Source organism: Mesocricetus auratus, unplaced genomic scaffold (assembly GCF_017639785.1).
Source record: "Mesocricetus auratus isolate SY011 unplaced genomic scaffold, BCM_Maur_2.0 Super-Scaffold_100004, whole genome shotgun sequence".
Lineage (NCBI taxonomy): Eukaryota > Metazoa > Chordata > Mammalia > Rodentia > Cricetidae > Mesocricetus > Mesocricetus auratus.
The window spans coordinates 113551257-113572496 of NW_024429189.1; positions in this window are offsets into that span (position 1 = coordinate 113551257).

Here is a 21240-nt window from a genome sequence, read left to right on the forward strand (position 1 = left end):
GAGGTTTTTTGGTCATCAGTGTCTCCAAAGGGATGTAGGATCCTGGTCCCATACTTTCTCTTTTTACTTCCCAGACATGAGGCAAGTGGTTTGTTCTGTCACACATGGGAGTGTATGATTATTGCCTTTCTGAGGTCTAAATACAACAAGGTAAACTGATTTATAGACTGGAATTGATGAACTAAAGTAGCTATTTTCTCTATGAACTGATTATCTCATATTTGTTACTAGTAATAGAAAATTAATGAACATAGAGTAAATATTAAAATTTCATATTATTACTGTTGCATGCTTACTTTTGTTGTTCGAATGGTGCATTTTTCTATCTGTGAATTTTTCAAACTTAGGCTAGAAAAGAATGCATTATAATTTCTTACCATTAATATTCAAGAAACGTTAATGTCTTTATACTCATAGCTAGGCTTCCAAATATATACTGATGTTGTTAAGTAATGACTGGTCATATGGGGCGGCACAGCTGGCTAAGTGTGCATCACTGGCTGATCTTCCAGAAGACCCAGGTTTAAGTTCTGGAACCTATATGGTGGCTCACAATAATCTGTAATTCTAGTTCCAGGAGATACAAACCCTCTTCTGGGCTCTATAGGCACAAGATACACATGTGGTGCATAGACATATATGCAGACAAAACATTCATACACAAAAAATAAAAGAATAAAGCAAAAAATCCAACAATAGAAGACCAATCATGTGCTATAGGTCTTATTGGACTTACTGGACATTCAGATTGTATAGAGAATAGTTAGAAACTTAAATTTGTGACTTTGGGATTGTCATCTACATTATTGGGTTTAAGTTTCTCAGGAGGCATGCTAATTCATATGCAGGGAAGATGCGATGGCTCTCTAGTCCATCTGTATGAACCACTAGTGGAACTACACTTCCCAGTATACCTTCCCCTGCATAGTCTAGGTTTCAGTTGCTGAGACTGGAAAGCCAAAGGAATCTGGCTTAGTTTGTGGATTTACTCATGTGCAGTTTCACATGGTAGGTGAGAGCAGAGGCAAAGTCCTTGGTTCCCTTAGTTCTTACCCATCTTCTCCTTCACTCTCTCTTGCAAGGTGAGTCTTCTGGGTGGCAAGATCGCCACTTACTTCTGAAGGCCACTGATGGTGTAAATGGACTCTAATTCCACTCTGTCTCTGTGGGTTTCTTTATGTTCACAGTTACAGTTTGAATATAAGATGTTTCCAGTAGGCCCATGTGTTTGAATCTTTAGTCTCAGCTGATGGTATTATTTTGGGAAACCATGGAACTTTTGGAATGCAGGGCCAAGCTGGTAGATGTAGGCACTGGGGTGTACCTTGGCAGTGACTTCTTGGTCCTACTTCTAGTCTTGTCTGATTCCTGGTCTACCAAGACATGTGGGGCGCCCCACATGCACCTACCACCAGCAGTTCCACCATGCCTTTCCCACTGTGATGGACTGTATCCCTGAAACAGTGAGACAAAAACGGTCCTTTTTCCTTTAAGTTGCTTCTGTTAGGTGTCTGCCACAACAGTGAGAAAGTTAACTCATAAAGTCAACTTCTCTTCTAGATAGCCCACTCTGCTGACTTCAGGGGTTAAAGGCTCATGGTCAATGCAGACACAAATAAATATCCCCCAAATGGAAAGCAATCAAGCTAAGGCTTAGGGAAAGCATGTGTGTGTTGGACCTACCCTATAAATTACTTTTAGCTATGATTAAATCTTTCTGTCTAACGAGTTTCTGGACCATCAGCTACTATAATGGACAGGGCTTCTGTAAGTTGTATGCTTATTTGCCAGAATTCAGAAGAGTGCAATGCTCCATGGAGACAATGTTAACCCAGGTTGCACATTTTCAGAATTTTCCACTAACTCCCATGTTGGTCAAGATCTTGTATGTATGGTAAATAGATGATTCCACATTACTCAGGGAAGCTTGATCATATAGAAGTCAGGGAAATGGTGTTCATCTCACTTGGCAATGCAGCCTTTGTAGGGGAGCTGAGGGAGGCAGACAGATTTATTCAAGTTCTCTCCTGTGCCAGGCCTTGGCTCAGTGCTCCTAATGCATTTAATATTCACAACAGGTATTATCGCCATTTTATAGGCAAGGAAGCTCAATTTTTCTTAGGGTCTGTTCCACTAATATATTTTTTTGCCTTAAAAATTTTTATGAAGAATCTGTCATTGTAAAAATACTGCCCTGGAGACAAATTTTCTAAGAGCAATAAATACCAGAAACTCAGCCAAATAACTTCAGCACCCTGTTGAGATTGGAACAGGGCATTATTGACTTATTTTCACTTAAATTTGTGACTTGGAAAAACCCCCAACAGAGCTGAATTTCTTATTCTTCACTCCTTTAGGTCTGTGGCTGCAAATTCTTTTCATAGCCAACAACTTTGCTGCAAACAATAGTTGCCTAAATGTACTTGAGATAAATGGGTTGCACGATGGGTTCTTCAGCTGTATACTTATTTGCCATAATTCAGAAGAGTGCAATGCTCTATGGAGATAATGTTTACCCAGGTTGGGCCTTTGAATATTAAGCATAGCTGGATATGGTTCAGGCTTGCAGGCTGACCATTTGGTCATCCATTTCTTTGTGTTCAATTGCCCTCATGTCCCTTGCTACTCCAGGCTGGCATTCAAATGCCACATTCCAAAAACATTTTGAAAGAATGCATTTGAATGCAATTACTAAACCTGTTTTAGAAGTTCAGAAGCCCTGTCCACTATAGTAACTGATGGTCCAGAAACTTGTTAGACAGAAAGAATTTAATCATAGCTAAAAGTAATTTATAGGGTAAGTCCAACATGCACATGCTTTCCTTAAGCCTTGGTTTGATTGGTTTTCATTTTGGGCATGTGTATTTGATGCTTGAAGCAATTTTTCTCAGTAATGCTTTCATTTGAGGCTAAGAGTTCTTATACCTGTGTGTAGAAAGTAGGGGAAAGCCAAGAGGAATTTGGTGCTGATGGTGACTGTTGAGATTTCAGGATAATTAAAATACACTGCTTAATATCAAGAATGTTTGATTAAGGTTACTCCTTTGGGCCGGTACTGGCCAGTTTCTGAGGAGAAGCTTTCCCTGATACTTCCTCCCCTCCCCCTCCTCCTTCTCTCTCTCCTCCTCCACCTCCTCCTCCTCCTCCTCCTCCTCCTCCTCCTCCTCCTCCTCCTCCTCCTCCTTCTTCTTCTTCTTCTTCTGCTCAGATGTCTGCTAGTGGCCAGTTTACTCCTATCTTTACAAACTGTGTTCTGGCATCTTCTCTCTGAAAACTCTGATTCTGCTTCAGCTTTTCCTGGTCTTGGGAGCCTTATGGGATAGACACATAGAGGTTGCAAATTCTGGGGAGTTACTGCATCAGGTAGTGGCCCTTGGTGGATAATTGAGTGGCAAATTATATATAATACTATCTTCTGCAGTGAGTTTAAGTCCTTATTGACTGGGAGTTATGTGCTCATTTGTACACCCTTTGCTGACTCCTCTTCAAATAAAGACAGTGCCTTAATCTTTGCTTCTCTCAGACCTGGTTTTGAGTACCGACCTTCAGGAGTTACCTATATTGTGCCAGTTGAATGAGGAGACTATGAGTGGTAGTTCCATCTATAGAAGGAGCAAGCCAAGGACTTAGGACAACTGGGCTCCTCAGGCTCATGTAAAAAGAGACAAGAAAGACAAGGAAACTGTTAACTGGGTCAGCACTCATCAGGGGATGGATCAAAAGAGCAGGCTTATGGAACGGTTTAAGCTCACTGTCCCACCTGGGGAACAGCTGGATATTTCTTTTCTCTCCACCTGCTTGCTGAAGCACTTCACTCTTCTGTCTGTTCATGCACTTGCTATGAGATGGTGACCATTAATGTCTAGTCTTCCTTCTATTCAAACTCCAAAGAGATATTTTCATAGCATCTTTTCAGTGACTGATAGTCATTGTCCCAAGATGTTCTCAAGGAATTCCCATGTTGACTGACCTTAATCTGAGCTGTTTTCTCTGCGTGATCCTCCTGTATCCTTTTATGTTGTGGGATTCCCACCTGGGTCCCATTGCTACTTTAGCCCCCAAATAACACACAAGACACTATATTAATTATGAAGCTGTTGGCCATTTGCTATGTTTTATTTTTTAAGTTTAAATTTAGATTAGAAACAAGGTTGCTTCACAAGTCATTTCTGGGTCCCTCTCCCTTTCCCTCCCCTCCTCCCATGCCCTCCCCCAACCCCCCAATATCCCCTCATTTCCCCAGGGAGGGTGAGGTCCTCCATGGGGGTGTCCATAGTCTGTCATTTCATCCAGGGCAGGGCCTAGACCCTCCCCCCGAGAGTTTAGGGTGAGAGTGCACCTCACATTGTTGGATGGGAGTCCAAAGTCCATTTGTAAACTCGGGATAAATATTGATCTACTGCCCAAGGCTCAATAGATTACCTAGGCCACCTCACTGACACCCCCATTCAGGGCATCTTGATCAGTCCCATGCTGGATTCCCAGGCATCAGCCTGGTATTCAAGAGTTAACCCTTGTCAGGGCAGCTGTTTCTGGGGGTTAAACCGGCCCAGTCTTAATCCCTTTGGTCATCAGTCCTCCCTCTCTGTTACTGGCTTTCTTGAGTTCAGCTCAGTGCTTAGCCATGGGAGTCTGCCTCTTCTTCCATCAGCCATTGAATGAAGGTTCTGTTTCCCAGACTCTCTGGCCATGGGATTGTAGGCTGGCACTCCCCAGATCTATGTCTAAAATACATATATGTTTCTCTTTTTTATGACTGCGTTACCTCACTCAGGATGGTTTCTTCTAGTGCCATCCATTTGCCTGCAAATCTCAGGATTCCATAGTTTTTTTCTGCTGAATAGTACTCCATTGTGTAAATGTACCACATTTTCTCTATCCACTCTTCGGTTGAGGGGCATCTAGGTTGCTTCCAAGTTCTGGCTATTACAAATAATGCTGCTATGAACATAGTGGAACAGACATGCTTGTTGTATGAATGGGCATCTTTTGGATATATGCCTAAGAGTGGAGTTGCTGGGTCTTGTGGTAGGTTTATTCCCATTTTGCTGAGGAATCTCCATACTGATTTCCAAAGTGGCTGAACAAGTTTGCACTCCCACCAGCAATGGAGGAGTGTGCCCCTTTTACCACATCCTCTCCAGCATAAATTGTCATTGGTGTTTTTGATTTTAGCCATTCTGACAGGAGTGAGATGTTATCTCAGAGTTGTTTTGATTTGCATTTCCCGGATGGCTAAGGATGTTGAGCACTTTCTCAAGTGCCTCTCAGCCATTTTAGACTCCTCTATTGAAAATTCTCTATTTAGTTCTGCAGCCCAATTTTGGTGGATCCTTTGGTGTTTTGGACACTTGCTTCTTGAGTTCTTTGTAAATTTTGGAGATTAGCTCTCTGTCAGATGTGGGGTTAGTGAATAATTTTTCCCATTCTGTGGGCTGCCTTTTTGTCTTGCTGACTGTGTCCTTTGCCTTACAGAAGCTTCTCAGTTTCAGTAGGTCCCATTTATTAATTGTTGATCTCACTGTCTGTGCTAGTGGTGTTATGTCCAGGAAGCTGTCTCCTGTACCAATTCGTTCAAGGGTACCACCCATTTTCTCTTCTAAGAGGTCCAATGTGGCTGGATTTATGTTGAGGTCTTTGATCCATTTGATCCATTTTGTGCATGGCGATAAACATGGATCGATCCACATTCTTCTACATGCCAGCCTCCAGTTATGCCAGCACCATTTGTTGAAGACGCTTTCTTTTTCCCATTGTATAATTTTAGCTTCTTTGTCAAAGATCAGATGTTCATACGTGTATGGGTTAATATCAGGGTTTTCAATTCGATTCCATTGGTCTACTTGTCTATTTTTGTGCCAATACCAAGCTGTTTTCAGGACTATAGCTCTATAATAGAGCTTGAAGGCAGGGATGGTGATGCCTCCGGACGTTGCCTTGTTGAACAGGGTTGTTTTGGCTATCCTGGGTCTTTTGTTTTTCCATACAAAATTGATTATTGTTCTTTCAAGGTCTGTGAAGAATTGTGCTGGGATTTTAATGGGGATTGCATTGAATCTGTAGATTGCTTTTGGCAGGATTGCCATTTTTACTACATTGATCCTACCTATCCAAGAGCATGGGAGATCTTTCCATTTTCTGAGGGCTTCTTTAATTTCTTTCTTTAAAGATTCAAAGTTCTTGTGATACATGTCTTTCACTAGTTTGGCTAGCATTACCCCAAGGTATTTTATGTTGTTTGTGGCAATTGTAAAGGGTGATGTTTCTCTGATTTCTTTCTCAGCCCTTTTATCATCTGTATATAGTAGGGCTATTGATTTTCTTGAGTTGATCTTGTAGCCTGCCACTTTGCTGAAGGTGTTAATCAGCTGTAAGAGTTCCCTGGTAGAGTTCTTTGGGTCATTTATGTAAACTATCATATCATCTGCAAACAGTGAAAGTTTGACCTCTTCCGTCCCAATTTGTATTCCCTTGATCCCCTTTTGTTGTCATATGGCTCTGGCTAGAACTTCAAGTACAATGTTGAAAAGGTATGGAGAGAGTGGACAGCCTTGTCTTGTTCCTGATTTTAGAGGAATTGCATTGAGTTTCTGTCCATTTAGTTTGATGTTGGCTGTTGGTTTACTCTATATAGCTTTTATTATGTTTAATTATGTTCCTGTTATCCCAGATCTCTCCAAGACCTTTATCATGGAGGGGTGTTGGATTTTGTCAAAGGCTTTTTCAGCATCTAGTGAGATGATCATGTGATTTTTGTTTTTCAGCTTGTTTATATGGTGGATTACATTGATGGATTTTCATATATTGAGCTATCCCTGCATCCCTGGGAGGAAACCTACTTGATCATGGTCAATGATTGTTTTGATGTGTTCTTGGATCCGATTTGCCAGTATTTTATTGAGTATTTTTGCATCAATGTTCATGAGGGATATTGGTCTGAAGTTCTCTTTCTTAGTTGTGTCTTTGTGTGGCTTGGAGATCAAGGTTATTGAAGCCTCGTAGAAAGAGTTTGGCAAAGACCCTTCTGCTTCTATTGCTTGGAATACTTTGAGAAGAATTGGTATAAGCTGTTCTTCGAATTTCTGGTAGAATTCTGCACTGTGGCCATCTGGACCTGGGCTTTTTTTGGTTGGGAGATTTTTGATGACTGCTTCTGTTTCATTAGGGGTTATAGGTCTATTTAAATTGCTTATCTGTTCTTAATTTAATTTTGGCAAGTGATAGCTATCCAGGAAGTTGTCCATTCCCTTTAAATTTTCGAATTTTGTGGAGTACAGGTTTTCAAAGTATGACCTGTTGATTCTCTGAATTTCCTCAGAGTCCGTTGTTATGTCCCCTTTTCATTTCTGATTTTGTTAATTTTCATGTTCACTCTCTGTTGTTTGGTAAGTTTGGACAAAGGTTTGTCTATCTTGTTGATTTTCTCAAAGAACCAACTCTTTGTTGCATTGATTCTTTGTATTGTTTTCCTAGTTTCTACTTTATTGATTTCAGCCCTCAATTTGATTATTTCCTGGCGTTTACTCCTCCTGGGGGAGTTTGCTTCTTTGTGTTCTAGAGATTTCAGCTGTGCTGTTAATTCTCTAGTATAACTATTCTCTAGTTTCTTCATGTGGACACTTAGTGCTATGAACTTCCCCCGTAGCACTGCTTTCAAAGTGTCCCATAGGTTTGGGTATGTAGTGTTTTCATTCTCATTGAATTTGAGGAAGTCTTTAATTTCATTTTTATTTCTTCTTTGACCCAGGAATGATGCAGTTGTGCATTATTCAATTCACATGAGTTTGTATGTTTTCTGCAATTTGTGTTGTTGTTGAATTCTAATTTTAAAGCATGGTGGTCTGATAAGATGCATGGAGTTATTCCAATTTTTTTGATGCTACTGAGGTTTGATATGTTGCCAAGTATGTGGTTGATTTTTGAGAAGATTCCATGTGCTGATGAGAAGAAGGTATATTCTGTTTTATGTGGATGAAATGTTCTATAGATGTCTGTTAATCCCAGTTGAGTCATTACTTCTATTAGACCCTTTGCTTCTTTGCTGAGTTTCTGTCTGGTATTCCGGTCTAGTGGTGAGAGTGGTGTTTTGAAATCTCCCACTATAAGTGTGTGGGGCTTTATATGTGATTTAAGTTTTAGTAACATTTCTTTTACGAATGTGGATGCCTTTGTATTTGGGGCATAGATGTTCAAGATAGACACTTCATCTTGGTGTATTTCACCTGTGATGTGTATGTAATGACCTCCTTCATGGCTTTTGATTGATTTTATTTTAAAGTCTAATTTTTTAGATATTAGGATTGCTACCCCTACTTGTTTCTTGGGTCCATTTGATTGGAAAATTTTTTCCCAACCTTTAACTCTCAGGTAATGTCTGTCTTTGAGGGTGAGGTGTATTTCTTGTGTGCAGCAGAAGGATGGGTTCTGTCTTCGAATCCATTCTGCACGCCTGTGTCTTTTTATGGGTGAGTTAAGGCCATTATTGTTGAAGGATATTAATGACCATTGATTGCTCATTCTTCTTTGATTTGGAATGGTTTTTGTTGGTGGAATTATGCGTGGAATTTCACTGCTTTGTTCTTTTGGCTGTTGGTAGAGAGGGATTCTCTAATGCCTATGTTTTTCTGGTTGTAGTTAACTTCCTTGGGTTGCAGTTTTCCTTCCAAAACTTTCTGTAAGCCTGGATTAGTGGATACGTATTGCTTGAATCTAGTTTTGTCATGGAATATCTTGTTTTCTCCATCTATAGTTATTCAGAGCTTTGCCTGGTATAGTAGTCTGGGCTGGCATCCATGGTCTCTTAGTGTTGGTAGAATATCTATCCAGGACCTTCTGGCTTTCAGAGTTTCCATGGAGAAGTCAGGTGTAATTCTGATAGGTTTGCCTTTATATGTTACTTGGCCTTTTTCCTTAGCTGCTCTTAATATTCTTTCTTCATTCTGTATATTTGGGGTCTTGATTATTATGTGGCGAGGGGACTTTTTTGTGATCCACTGTATTTGGTGTTCTGTAAGCTTCTTGTACCTTCATTGGCATGTCTTTCTTTAGGTTGGGAAAGTTTTCTTCTTTGATTTTGTTGAATATGTTTTCTGCCCCTTTGAGGTGGTTTTCTTCTCCTTCTGCTGTACCTATTATTCTTGGGTTTGGTCTTTTCATGGTGTCCCATATTTCCTGGATGTTTTGTGTTAAGGATTTGTTGGATTCAAGATTTTCTTTGTATAAATGCAATATTTAGTCCATTAACATTAGCAAGATTTAAAGAAAATATCATCTATCCTATCTTTGTGAATTTAAAGTCTTATATGTAACTTATCTTTTATCATAACTAAAGAAAGCTATAATTATAACTTTCTATCTTCAACTCCATCAAAGACTACAGAAGGATAATATATAAACCCTAGTATCGACAGAGACATCTTTCTAGCTGGATAGTCACCAGAAGTTCCTCTGTAACGTTGGGGCATCCATCTTCAGCCCATAGCTCACAGTGTGTCTGGAAGACTTCTCAGCAAAGCAGGGAATTTTAAACTGTCCATCTGTATCAGCAGTCTGTCAGTCATTTTTATGTGTCCTGCAGAATGTTGGCAGAATCTTCCATGAAGCAGGAACCCTTTAGGATTGTCCAAGTTCAGCAGTCACTTTCCTGTGGGTCCTGCATGTCCAGTTTATACAACAGCAGTCAAACAGTCCAGGCAAGAACAGTTTCTTGCCCAAATGGCTAATCTTGCCATGTTGAAAGCAAACTCCATAATGAGTTTCTTCTATGCCCATCTTCCTCTCAGATGTATTTGGTGCTCCCAGGAGCAGACATTTCTCATTGTCAAGAAAAATCCTAAACCATTTTAAATGCCATTTTCTGAAGGTCTTTGAAAGGTTTGAAGACTATCTATCTATCTCAAATATATCTCTGTATATCTAGAAAACCTAACTTACCTAAATATAAGTTCTGACTATTCTAAGTAACTATCTATAATCTATATTTTATTATGCATTATGTTTTAAAAGATCAGTATAAGCACAATACTTAATCAAGAGGAGAAATAAACATATCACAAAATTGATCTTAAATTTTTATCAATAAATGAAAATCCATTCTAAGACAAAGTATTCATTTTTATATCATATTCTCTTTTTCCCTTTAGAAAGAGATTGACTGTGATCATTACTATTTAATAAGCAACTCCATTCAAATGAAAACAAAGATTTATAAACAATATTTGGGAATTTGGACATTGTTCATTATAAACTGCTTCCTGCTGGTAGGGGGCACTGTCCATACCTTGGGGATCATGACAAAACAAAGAAACCTGGCCAAGTCCTTGTTTTTTGTAGTCTGTAAGGCTACATCATCTTAGCTGTTTTAGATACTGGATGGCCTGGGCCACTGCTTCTGGGGGTCTTGGTTCATCAAACCACAGAAGCCTGGAAGGAATCCACAACTTTCCATTTTCTGTGGAAACATAAACAAAATTTTTTTCCTAAGTAACCTGTCCTTATGTTTAAATTTAGAAGTCGAAGCATTTTTAAAATATTTAAGTTGAATTAATTTAGAAGCATTCATAATCAAGTGTTTTTCAGCAGTTTTTCTTTCCTTAGCAATTGAACAACTGAAAAACACAATAGCATACAATATCCAAACTCTCTGTGTATTTTTCATCTTTACATGGCTTTTTTTTAACTCTATATCTTTTACTTTTATTTATTTGTTTTTTCTCTGAGACAGGGTTTCTCTGTGGAAATCTTCCTGCCTCTGCCTGGGATTAAAGGCCTGTGTGCCACCACTGCCCAGCCATTGTCTATGTTTTTAAACCACTTTATCTTGTTTCTTTTTCTCTCACAAGCCTACGTATATTTTTTAACACACTGTAAACTTTTAGCAGTTTTACTCCATCTGAATCTGACTTTACTGTAAATCTTTAAGTTTTTCTGACCACGTGTCTGTTATCTGCTAACAACATTGCTAAAGTCAAAGTGGCAGTGGCTGTTTTAGCCACTGACTTTCCAATATGGAGGGTGTAAGTTTATGCATCACTGGTAGCTGTGATCACTGCCTTAGTCTATGCTGACATCATGTAGCATGCTGCCAGCTTGGAGATGTGGTCATTGTCACTGCCAGCTGCTCATACACAGCATTCAATTGATAACAGGCCCTCTTAAAAGAGCCATGCAGTTTTTCCATTTATGCTGAGTCAGGAAACCTCCCTTAAAGGAGCCGAGTGAGTCTCTGCTTGTCTCTAGCAAAACAGAGCTCACCTGAGAAAAACGCTGCTACCAAGAAGCTGTGCTTGCCTGTGTTCTTTTGATTGCAAAATCCCTTTTTAAGCTTTTGTTAAGGTTTAAGTGGAAGTTCTTTATACCCACGTTGTCGGCACCATATTTTTGTGGGATTCCCTCCTGGGTCCCGTTGCTGCTTTAGCCCCAAAATAACACACAAGACACTATATTAATTATGAAGCTGTTGGCCATTTGCTATGGTTTCTAATCAGGTGTCTCTGACTTAATTATTGACCCATAATTACTAATATATATTTTTCTAAGGACTTACCTTTCCAAGGATGCAGTTTTATGCCATGATCACATGGAGACCACTCTCCTCACTACATTTCCCAGAATTCTCCTAGACTCCTAGTCCCACCTATCTTGCTTCCCTATTGGTCAACAGTGCTTTATTTATACCAATCAAACATATACACAGAAGGACTTCCCTCATCACTCTCCCCTTTTCCTTTTTCAACATGATTTCCTGAGGTCAAAACCAATCTGCTTTTCTGAGCCATCTGCTGCTCCTCTGTGTCTTATTCCTCACTCAAACTCATTCCTGGACAAGGCGTCTCCCTGCTGCCTGCTTCCTACTCACACTTCCTCTCATTTCAACATCCCAACAGTTTCATGAAGTCTTCTGCTCTTCCTCCTCATTCATCTTTCCTGTATTTTACAGAGTTGTCTGTGCAGATGGTGGATCTGATCACAGTTTCCACCCCACAAGCCTTTGATGGTCACCCATTGTGAAAAGAAAAGCTTGAGTCCTTTGAGTTGGCACTCAGACTTTCATGTCACTTGTCATGTAACTTGCGACCTTTTCTACCCTACATGTGTCTTACCACATCTCATGTGCATCTTAGGTGTATATCCCAAGCAATGTGGATGCTAAATATGTCAGTAACTTTGCTTAGAAGCATTGCAGAAAAGTTCATCTTCAATTGATAGCTATTTGCTTTAAAAATTGTCATACATATATACAACGTATCTTGGCCATAGCAATCCCCCACTCCTTCCCTCCAACTCATTCTCACCCCCAACATATCTCAAATCTCCCTCTTTACTTCATGTCTCCCCACCCCCAGAAATCAGTAACTCCAGTTAGTGAAGCCCATAGATACATGTGTGTGGGGTCATCCATTGGGTCATGAGCAACCTGCCAACTCTCCCTCCCTAATAAAAGTGACCTCCTCCTTTAGCAGTCACCAACTACTATTATTCCTTAGCTAGGAGGTAGAGAATTAATAGTTCCTCTCCTTCCTATGCTGGGATTTTTTAAAACTCCATTGATTTTGTAGAGGTCTCATATGGATTACCACAGCTACTGTAGAGGTCTTAAATGGATTACCACAGCTACTGTGAGTTCATCTGTGTAATAGACATACCATGTCCCTAGCCAGCCTTTCACAGTACTCCTTGCCATCCTCTGACTCTTGCATTCTCTCTTCCTCCTTCTCTCCAATGTTTCCTGAGCCTTTGGGTGGGAGTGGACAGTTGATTTAGATGCCCCATGTATAGCTGAGTGCTTACAGTGGTGTAGTCTCAGCACTTTAGGAATCTCTTCATTAACGCTACCCTCTGCAACAAGAAGTTTTTCTGATCAAGGCTGAGAGAAGCACGAACCTACAAATATAAACATAAATGTTTAGAAGAGAGTTGACAATATGGCAGTTTAGAAAATCAATGAGAATAGGACCTCTTTGGCTTCCCTGTCTGTGGGGTTTGACCATGTTTGCAGTATCAGACCTGAATTGAGATGCCCATCAACACAAGCTTTTACAGTAAGAAATTAGAGGTTCCATTCATTATGCCAAGCTCTCTTTATTAAAAGTATGCACTAGTATATTCTAGACTCTGAGAAGTCCCCATCAATTTATGTTATTTAATTTAGTGTTCCCCAGCTTGATGGACTGTGGATTCTTTCTCCCCTTTGCAGAAGAGTAACTGGCATTAATCTTGTAAAGAGCAGTTAGAGTGCCTGTCAAAACTCGAAAGCATGTCAGACTTTGGGGCTAGAATTTTTTTTTACTTATGGACACTTCATAAGCTGTTCTCATCTTCAACATGTTCTATCCATGCTTTCTCTCAAATCCGGCATTCTTCAGTTATGGCGCACATGCTGCACTGACCCTATGGTTTCCTTACCACCTATCAGATCTTTGACTCTCAATGGGAGGCGGGTTTCTTCCCCCTGTCTTGTAGTATAAATATATGCACATTCAACTTCACAATCTTTGGTAATGATGATGACCTTTTAAAATAAATTATACTTACCACACAGTGAAAATACATCAAATGAACGATGCCTGCAGGTAGCAGTCACCAGAGTGGAAAACAGGCACACTGTGGGACCAATGGGTGGCAAACACCAAAGGAACATTTGTTTTGTCAGATCTGCTTTACTACCCGTGGGTCACTTACCAGGTGGAAACCTCAGCAACCTGCAAGCACCCCCCTGGCCTATTTCCTTATGGAGGCATTTTGGAAAATTAAATTCACAAGCCTATGGAAGGAGTTTAGTGTGGCACCTGGAACCTAGTAAATCTCAAAACCACAGGACTAACAAAGATGGCAGAAGTGATGACTGAGGGGTGGTAATGAATGACATGTACCTAAGGGTCCCCAGATGCCAGGTTTGTAGTAAGTGAATTACACGTATAATTTAATTTTGTCCTCCTGATAGTAGGATGAGATATGTATTATTACTCTCATTTTACACATGATGAAACCTTAGCTCCCTCTATACCCTCTGGTCCACTTAATTGCTACAGCACACTGTCAATCAAGACACTAAAACAAAAACAAAACAAAACAAATTTATTAGTTGTTATTTTTGTTCTCAAAGGTTACAAGTGATACTTAATTGAACAGGAAAGGATCCAGGACACCGGGGACTGCTGGAGAAGACATTGTTGCTGATGCTACAGTGTTCACCATTTTTACTAACTGTGGCATGGGGTGGAATCAGCCAGCTCACTTCAGTTTTTTTAAACCTGTACTTAGGAGTGAGAATAAAGTGGGACAGCCTATGTGACACTATTAGTATCAATTGCACTTGATAGCTACTGTCACTCTCTCCCAAGCAGCAGCATGCCAGAGGATGCACAGCCTCACAAGGAAAACTGCCACCTTGTGGTTATGCAAATTAGGAGCATCCCATAGAAGCTGTTAGTTCATCTTGTCACTAGGGGGAGGGAAAGAATAAATTCAATTCTGAAGTTGGATCTAAATTTCCTATTAAAATAGCCTCTCATACTTTAAGTGCTAGGGCTGATAACAAAGATAAGTAGGAAATCGAGCCCCTAAGAGTCCAGGAGCAGGTGCAATCACAGATGGACTAGTGTGGATGCAAAGCCCAGGCTACCAAGTCCTCTTAACTGACCAGGAAATTCACAGAAACTATGCCCCTCACATAGGTCCTATCTGCCTATCTTCACTATGACCTGTTCAGCAGCCAGACTCCTTGCTATCTGCAGAGCCCACACACATTCTCCCTGTTCTTCTGCCAGCCATTGAACCCCCACTGTGTCTCTTTTCCACCTTGGAGAGAGCTATCTATAAACACTGGGAGAGGCCAGTTCTTTTCAGAAATATCTAACAAATCAGACTTCAAATTGAAATTAATCAAAAGAGATGAAGAAGGTCATTTCATATTCATCACAGGAAAAGTGGCAGGATACAAGATTAACTTAAAAAAAGTCAGTTGCCCTACTATATAAATGGGCTGAGAAAGAAATCAGAGCAACACCACTCTTTACAATAGCCACAAACTAAATAAAATATCTTGGGGTAATTCTAACCAAACAAATGAAAGACCTGTATAACAAGAACTTGAGTCTTTAAAGAAATAAATTAAAGAAGATACCAGAAAATGGAAAGATTTCCCATCAACATAGTAAAAATGGCAGTCTTGCTAAAAGCAATCTACAGACTCAATGCAATCCCCATCAAAATCCCAGCACAATTCTTCACAGACCTTGAAAGAACAATAATCAACTTCATGTGGAAAAACAAAAGATCCAGGATAACCAAAACAACCCTGTACAATAAAGGAATGTCCAGAAGCATCACCATCCCTGCCTTCAAGCTCTATTATAGAGCTATAGTTCTGAAAACAGCTTGGTATTGGCACAAAAATAGACAGGTAGACCAATGGAATCTAAATGAAAACCCTGATATTAACCCACACACCAGTGAACACCTGATTTTTGACAAAGAAGCTAAAATTACACAATGGACAAAAGAAAGCATCTTCAACAGATTGTGCTGGCACAACTGGATGCTGGCATGCTGAAAACTACAGGTAGATTCATATCAATCACTATGCACAAAACTTAAGTCCAAATGGATCAAAGACCTCAACATAAATCCAGTCACACTGAACCTCTTAGAAGAGAAAGTGGAAGGTACACTTGAAGGGTACAGGAAACTGCTCCCTGAACATAACATGAATAGCACAGACACTGAGATGGATAATTAATAATTAGAAATTCCTGAAACTGAGAAGCTTCTGTAAGTCAAAGGACACAGTCAACAAGACAAAAGAGCAGCCCACAGAGAATAGAGAATTCTCAATAGAGGAATCTAAAATGGCTGAAAGACTTAAGGAAGTGTTCAATATCCTCAGTCATCAGGGAAATGCAAGTCAAAACAACCCTGAGATATCATTTTACTCCTGTCAGAATGGCTAAAATAAAAAACCCCAATGACAGTTTATGCTGGGAAGGATGTGGAGAAAGGGGAACACTCCTCCACTGCTGGTGGGAGTGCCAACTTGTACAGCTACTTTGGAAATAAGTATGGAGATTCCTCAGGAAAATGAGAATCAGCAATTCCACTCTTAGGCATATACCCAAAAGATGTGCATTCATACAACAAGGACAACTGTTCAAATATGTTCTTAGCAGCATTATTTGTAATAGCCAGAACCTGGAAGTAACCTAGATGTCCTTTAATTGAAGAATGGATAAAGAAAATGTGGTACATTTACACAATGGAGTGCTACTCAGTGGATAAAAAAAAACAATGGAATTGTGAGATTTGCAGGCAAATGGATGGAACTAGAAGAAACCATCCTGAGTGAGGTAACCCATTCACAAAAAGACAAACATGGTATGTACTCACTCATACATAGATATTAGACATAGAGAAAGGATTACCAGCCTACAATCCACACCTTCAGAGAAGCTAGGAAAAAGGAGGACACCTAAGAGAGACAGACATGGTTCCCAGAGAAGGGGAAAGGGCAAGATCTCCTGAGCAAATTGGGTGGGTGGGGTGAGGGGAGAGGGAGCTAGGAGAAAGAGATGGGAGAGGGAGCAAGTAAATTGTGTCAGGAAAAGAATAGAGGTGAGCAAGAGAAGAGATACAATAATAGAGGGAGCCATTATAGGTTTAAAAATGAAATATGGCCCTAGAGAAATGTTCAGAGACCTACAAGGATGACCTCAACTAAGAATATAAGCACTAGTGGAGAGGCTATCCTAAATGCCCTTCCCCTACATCGAGATTGCTGACTACCTAATATGATATCCTAGAGCCTTCATCCAGTAGCTGATGGAAGCATAAGCAGACACCCCCCAGCTAAGTACTGAGCCAAATTCCTGGAATTCAGTTGCAGAGATGGAGGAGTGATGAGCAAAGGGGTCAAGACCAGGGTGGAGAAACCCATAAAACAGTCGACCTGAACAACAGGGAGCTCATGGACCTCAGCCTGATAGTTGGGAACCCAGAATAGGACTGACCCAGACACCCTGAATGTGGATGTCAGTTAGGAGGCCTGGACAGTTTATGGGGCCTCTAGTAGTGGATCAATGTTTATCCCTAGTGTATAAATTGTCTTTGGGAGCCCATTCCACATAGAGGGATACTCTCTTAGCCTAGACACATGGAGAGGGCCTGGGCCCTGCTTCAAATCATGTGACCTTGAAGATCACTCATGGAAGTCCTTACCCTCCTGGTGGAGCAAAAAGGAGATGGGATAGGATGTCAGTGAGGGCAGGGGAGGAGGGGATGGGGAGGGAACTGGGATTGACATGTAAAAGAAGATTGTTTCTAATTTAAATAAAAAAGAGGAGAAAAAAGAAAAAATGAAAAAAGAGTGAGGACAGACAGACAAAAAATAGTGTTCCCTTCTTTCATGTCCTTTTATGTGGACTGCCACTGGGAGATGCCACCATGCATTTGCTTTCCTTTTTCAGATAATCTGATACATAAAATTCCCCACAGGAGAGTCCAGCAGTGTGTGTTTCTGTTGATTCCAGTTGTGATTCAGTAAACAACCAACATTAGCCATAAAAAGTCAAAAAGCTTTTTTTAGCTGATGGTTTAAGATGTTTCAATCTATGATTGATTAGCTCTGTTACTTCAGGCCAATGGTTTTATCATGAACTACGCACCTCATGGCACAGGGAAGTAAAGAGTGAGAGGAAGGGTCCAGAATCCCAATATTCCATCAAGGGCTTGTCCACAACTGACACCTTCCTTCCATTAGACTCTTATCTGTAAACATTCCACCACTTCCCAGTAGGACTCCAGACCAGGGCCAAACCTTTTGGAGACGCTTATATAAGCCCTAGCAAATATGGCTGTAAGATCCATGTCAGGAGAAGTCAGGTCTATGTTTGGCAGCATCTAAGCAGATATTGATTGGAGATTTGCTCTGGCCTGCATAGTGGGATCCTGGACACCTGATTGGGAGCAATGTAAGATTAAGAAAGGCAGACACAAGTAACAAAAAGCTGGGTTCTGGTGGGCCATGAGCTCACATGTAGATGCATCAGCACCAGCGGCTTTTATTATAGACCAGGAAAACAAGGGAGAGCCAGCGAATCATAGATGGGAATCTCAGCAGGAGGGACACATGGCTGTGTGGTCTTTGGGAGCAAGGAAATTGCAGTAAGAGCCTTCTGTAGGTGAAGTTTGCCTGCTCAAGGCCAGTGGTTATACACATGTCCTGTTTGAGCAAGCATCCTACTCTCAGTCATGAGGGAGGCCCTGCTACTCCCTTAGCCTGAAAACCTCTTGGTTATGGCTTTGCTCAGCTCAAGAATGCAGTAACACAGGTACATTCACTCTCCACAGGTATTGCTTCTGCAAATTCATAGTCCACTTTAATATCATACAAAGTATTTCATTTCTCTCTTTATTAATCACCATCGTGATTATGGAATTTATATAGTTGCAACTAATCTATTGTTAACTATCAAACCTACTTCCTCTTTTTCCAGTTAGACATGATTCCATAGCCTCTTTTTGTGTTAAATATGGTCACATGGCAAAATTCTAGTAAAGGAGCGTGAGCTGGTGTGATACTTACTGTTTTGAGGCTTGATCTACATGAACTTCCCCAATCCTCCATACTCTTCCATTTCTGCAGCAGCCACGTGTGCCCTGTTTTGAGGATACGGCTTGGCTCCCCAATTATAAGGAGGGCCTTGGTCACCCTCCTGGCGCTGTCATCCTGGGTAATCCTTATGTATGTGTATGTAACTGACATGCTTTATTTCTGCCTTTTGTAGTGCATTTGTTTATGATATTTTAGTGGATCCTACATGCTATTTATTTATTTAGCCATGCCTAAAGCTCTAAGTCACATTTTGGGGGGTGCAGGTGGTGGATGGATGCAGGAGAACCTGTGGTTTCTATGGTTTATAGGAATCTCTGCCTTGGCTTTAAACAGTGGGAGAATCCAAGTGTTTTCAAGATGGTTGCTGGAGAAGGAGGAATAAGAGGATGGTAAGGCAGGTAAGAAGCTATTTGGGAAGCAGAGAATGTGAGTGCACATGTGTGCACTTGTGTGAATATCTTTGAGTATGTGTGCCATTGAGTGTGAGCACAGACAGTAATGCTACTGTTTTCTCTGAGCCCTGAGGGCAGGGAGAGGGAGAAAGTGGGGAAGCAATAGGAAAAGGTACCCAAGAGCCAGCAAGGTTCATTTTCACTACTTGTAGAATGGAGATAAGCTTGAAAGGGAAGAAAGAGTGCAGGTCATGTAAATGAAAGCCCTTCCCGACACAGGGGAAGGACATGATAAAGCGGGCATCTGAATTTGTGTTCCTTGCCAGGAGACAAACAGACCAGGAGATAGATGCTGAATGCATTGGATCAGACAATAGAGATTGACCAGCATGAGGCCCAGGTAAGCTGGACAGGCAAATCCCCCACCTGAAAAAAAACCTTCCTTCTTTCACAACAAAAGTCCATAAGCTGATGCTTCTAACGCTTAACCTGAGCCATTGCTGTTCTGCTTGGCACATGGGCTAGGGGCACAAGAATCAATTTGTTGACAATGGTGACTAAAGAAATTCCAGGTATCATTTCAGTGTAATCTACACCCTGGTAAAATCACAAACAGATTTCCTTAGTTCCCAAATGATAGTCCACATGGTACAGAAAAAGAGAATTCAAATTGAATATCCTCTCACTCCATGACGAGAAGACCAGTGACATGCCAGTTTATGAAAAACAGATACAGTGAAATCAAACACCCATGTGTCCAGCCTTTCTTTCCCTCAGTTAGGATTCTGGAATTTTTTCCAGAACTAGCTGATATATAAAATGTAGTTAATGAGTATAGTTTTCAGATATGGGTTTTTTTCCTTCTAAACTGCAGTTTTGTGTGTCATTAGCCCTAAGATCTCAGCACGTCTCCTCCAGCTGCAAATGAGATGCAGGTTTGCAGTGTGATCCAAGCTTCCTTCCTAGTCTGCTTCCTACCTCAATCTACATTTTTTTTGGTTTTTACGAGACAGGGTTTCTCTGTATTGTTTTGGCCTCGAACTCACAGAGATCCGCCTGTCTCTGCCTCCCGAATGCTGGGATTAAAGGCGTGCGCCACCACCGCCCGGCTCAATTTACATTATGTTGAAAGAGAGGAGAGTAGGTGCATGGCTCAGACATATAAAATATTTTGATAGGAACTATAGTTGAGAATCGAGGAGATGATACTTATTTTCTTTGTATCATTTTACTACCTGTAAGTCTAATCTAAACATTGCAGCTCAGAACAGGTGCAGACATAACTATGCAGTACATAGTGATAAAAAGCATGAATAATAGCAAGAAAAAGTTGAAGCCGGGCATATAGATGTGTTTTATTTAAATGCCCTTCCCTGTCTAAAAAATGCCAATGACTTTAAAAATTATTCATTTTAATATTTGTGTGTGTGTGTGTGTGTGTGTGTGTGTGTGTGTTTAGGAGACATTTATGCATGTGCCTTCAGAAGCCAAAAGTTAACATGGGAGTTAAGGCAGTTGTGTGTTACTCAATACAGTATGGAGGAACTGAACTCAGGTTCTCTGCAAGAGCAGCAAGTATTCTTAATGGTTGAGTCATCTCTCCTGCCTGTTAGGGATGTTTTGGATCAGATCATTTGGAGTCACTTTGGAATGCAGATGGAATTTCGTGACCTAACTGATGACTTTATGATGATTTGAAAGCAGCATGAGTTCAGCATGAGCTGTCTCAATGCCCACATCTGGTCAGAAGTGTCAGCCTCTACTTTATTGTCAGGCAGCAATATCCATCCACAGCTCCCAGTCAGCCTTGTGACCATATGATTACCATGCCCAAACAAAACATTGCATCAGAGAATGCTTTTCAACATGCAAGTGTTCTAAGCAAGTCTAAGGCTGTCTAGAGAGAACTAAGGTGTTTGATAAATTAGAGGTGTTAAATGCATTGCTGATTTACAATACTTTCAATCTATCATGGGCTAACCTCAGTGTATGGTGTGGTATTCCTATGCTGTCAACATTCTCGACTTATCCCAGGGACTATCTCCCACAGATGTCTAATTAGGCTAGTACACGCATCACTTTTTGGAATTGCCATGTTCATCTAATATGAGGAAGGTCTGGGGTCTTAGGTTACTTTGCTTCATGTCTGAGCAGTCCTTCCTTATTATAGATCTGAGCATGTCTTGTTTTACTTATAGTTACAGGAAAATTGTATTGTGACTCTATAAGCAAAATAATATA